We start from the raw sequence: 3474 nt of genomic DNA on the forward strand, positions 1-3474 counted from the left end.
CGGTCACCTTGCCCTGGTTAAAAGCAGTGGTTCGCGCTTTCAGTTTCACGCGAATGCTGCCGTCAATCCACGGTTTCTGGTTTGGGAATGTTTTTATCGTTGCTGTGGGTACGACATCGTCAATGCACTTCCTAATGAACTCGCTCACCGAATCAGCATATTCGTCAATATTGTTGTTGGACGCGATGCGGAACATATTCCAATCCGCGTGATCGAAGCAGTCTTGAAGCTGTTTATGTCCTACCTCCTGATTTATATAACAGTTTATTTAATGGGTGTCCTTCCTGGTTAGTTTATGTCCTACCTCCTGATTTATATAACAGTTTATTTAATGGGTGTCCTTCCTGGTTAGTTTATGTCCTACCTCTTGATTTATATGATAGTTTATTTAATGGGTGTCCTTCCTGGTTACTATAGGTCCTACCTCTTGTGGAGGGATGTCGAATGACACGGTTCTCAGGTCCACTTTCACGAAGGAGTCTGTGCATGGCAGAACGAAAAAGATACCTGGAAGAGGGAGAGTTTATTTCTTTACATATATGTAGATTGAATATTCGCGCGCGCGCGCACACACACACACACACACACACACACACACACACACACACACACACACACACACACACACACACACACACACACACACACACACACACACACACACACACACACACACACACACACACACACACACACACACACACACACACACACACACACACAGACTGGTCTTTTACCTGGTCCCTTAGCCTTCCGGTCTGTAATACGGCCCAGCCTGAAGATGACAGCACGTTCATACTCCTGAACTATCTAGAACATAACACACACACACACAACACAACACACACACATACACAAAACAAAAAGTTAAATATAGAACATATCTTGGTAGATTTTAGTTAGAGGTTCTATAGTTCAGTAGTTCTGTAGTTCTGTAGTTCAGTAGTTCTGTAGTCCTGTAGTTCAGTAGTTCTGTAGTTCTGTAGTCCTGTAGTTCTGTAGTCCTGTAGTCCTGTAGTTCAGTAGTTCAGTAGTTCTGTAGTCCTGTAGTTCAGTAGTCCTCTAGTTCTGTAGTTCAGTAGTTCTGTAGTTCTGTAGTTCAGTAGTTCTGTAGTTCTGTAGTTCTATAGTTCTGTAGTTCTCTAGTTCTGTAGGTCTGTAGTTCAGTAGTTCTGTAGTTCAGTAGTTCAGTAGCTCTGTAGTTCTGTAGTTCTGTAGTCCTGTAGTCCTGTAGTTCAGTAGTTCTCTAGTTCAGTAGCTCTGTAGTTCAGTAGTTCTGTAGTTCAGAGGTTCTGTAGTTCTGTAGGTCAGTAGGTCGGTAGTTCGGTAGTTCGGTAGTTCAGTAGTTCAGTGGTTCAGAGGTTCTGTAGTTCTGTAGTTCTGTAGGTCAGTAGTTCAGTAGTTCTGTAGTTCGGTAGTTCGGTAGTCCGGTAGTCCGGTAGTTCAGTAGTTCTGTAGTTCTGTAGTTCAGTAGTTCTGTAGTCCTGTAGTTCTGTAGTCCTGTAGTTCAGTAGTTCTGTAGTTCAGTAGTTCAGTAGATCTGTAGTCCTGTAGTTCTGTAGTTCTGTAGTTATGTAGTTCAGTAGTTCAGTAGTCATGTAGTTCAGTAGTTCTGTAGTTCTGTAGTTCAGTAGTTCTGTAGTCCTGTAGTTCTGTAGTTCTGTAGTCCTGTAGGTCAGTAGTTCTGTAGTTCTGTAGTTCAGTAGTTCAGTAGTTCAGTAGTTCAGTAGTCCTGTAGTTCTGTAGTTCTGTAGTTCTGTAGTTCAGTAGTTCTGTAGTTCTGTAGTTCTGTAGTTCTGTAGGTATGTCGTTCAGTAGTTCTGTGGTCCTGTAGTCCAGTAGTTCAGTAGTTCTGTAGTCCTGTAGGTCAGTAGTTCTGTAGTTCTGTAGTTCTGTAGTCCTGTAGTCCAGTAGTTCTGTAGTTCAGTAGTTCTGTAGTTCAGTAGTCATGTAGTTCGGTAGTTCAGTAGTTCTGTAGTTCTGTAGTTCAGTAGTTCTGTAGTCCTGTAGTTCTGTAGTTCTGTAGTCCTGTAGGTCAGTAGTTCTGTAGTTCTGTAGTTCAGTAGTTCAGTAGTTCTGTAGTTCAGTAGTTCTGTAGTCCTGTAGTTCTGTAGTTCAGTAGTTCTGTAGTTCTGTAGGTATGTCGTTCAGTAGTTCTGTAGTCCTGTAGTCCAGTAGTTCAGTAGTTCTGTAGTCCTGTAGGTCAGTAGTTCTGTAGTTCTGTAGTTCTGTAGGTATGTGTGCTAACGTGGGTAAAGTAGTTGATATGTAGGTCTACAGTATAAACAGCATGGCGACGTTGGTAGTTGATATGTACAGTATAAATTGTCCAGTAAGTTACTGTAAATATTTTTTACATTACAGCTACTGTAATCCTTTTTATGGTAATCCATTTTACTGTACCAAAAATAGTACATTAATCTAATTTACAGTATATTACTGGAGTAACCCATGCAGCGACACATTACCCAGTGTTCTTTGCAAGTTAACATGTTTACATGTAGATTGTAATTTGGTCATTTAGCAGGCACTACAGTCATCCAAGCAACTACAGAACTACAGAACTACAGAACATATCACAGTCATAGCAAGTAAAAAGTGAAAATGTTCAGTAACAGAAAAGTTTTACTTGCTATTACTGTAATATATTTTCTTAATCAACCTTCGTTAAATGTAAGTTGCTAAGGACAAGAATGCCTGCTAAATGACCAAAATGTACATGTAAAAATGTAATCCTGCAAAGAACACTGGGTTGTCGCTGCACGGGTCATTCCAGTAATATTCTATAAATTAGATTATAGTAAAAATGGATTACAGTAAAATGGATTACAGTAGCTGTACTGTAAAATAAATTACAGTAACTTACCGGCCAATTACTGTCAGCGATGCAACATTTTACAGTAAATGTTTTACAGGACTGAAGACGCCCGTTCTATTCATTCTATGGACATCGCTCCGTGTCTTACTCACCTTTATACAGAACCAGATGGTGAAGGGGAACAGGGAGAAGACGAACAGACCAGAGAGGATCACAATGAGCCAGCCACAGCAACCTAGGCTCCCTGAACCAACATCAGCTGAGAGAGAGAGAGAGAGAGAGAGAGAGAGAGAGAGAGAGAGGAGAGAGAGACAGAGAAAGAGAGAGAGAGAGAGAGAGAGAGAGAGAGAGAGAGAGAGAGAGAGAGAGAGAGAGAGAGAGAGAGAGAGAGAGAGAGAGAGAGAGAGAGAGAGAGGAGAGAGAGAGAGAGAGAGAGAGAGAGAGAGAGACAGAGAAAGAGAGAGAGAGAGAGAGAGAGAGAGAGAGAGAGAGAGAGAGAGAGAGAGAGAGAGAGAGGAGAGAGAGACAGAGAGAGAGAGAGAGAGAGAGAGAGAGAGAGAGAGAGAGAGAGAGAGAGAGAGAGAGAGAGAGAGAGAGAGAGAGAGAGAGAGAAAGAGTTCCGGAGTTCCAAATTAAGCAGCAGCAGCTGAAAAGAT

At 41.7% G+C, this 3474-nt stretch overlaps 1 long non-coding RNA gene across 1 annotated transcript; it reads right to left on the reverse strand.

Annotated features, from left to right (window-relative positions):
* Positions 1–387: 387 nt before the first annotated feature.
* LOC139567383 (uncharacterized) lies at positions 388–3117 on the reverse strand. The gene is made up of 3 exons (XR_011673381.1): positions 2971–3117; positions 738–810; positions 388–507 (listed from the first exon to the last, which is right to left on the reverse strand). It is a non-coding gene; the product is annotated as an uncharacterized lncRNA (long non-coding RNA).
* Between the last annotated feature and the right edge of the window lie 357 nt (positions 3118–3474).

This window comes from Salvelinus alpinus, unplaced genomic scaffold (genome assembly GCF_045679555.1).
Source record: "Salvelinus alpinus unplaced genomic scaffold, SLU_Salpinus.1 scaffold_388, whole genome shotgun sequence".
In the NCBI taxonomy this organism is placed as follows: Eukaryota; Metazoa; Chordata; class Actinopteri; order Salmoniformes; family Salmonidae; genus Salvelinus; species Salvelinus alpinus.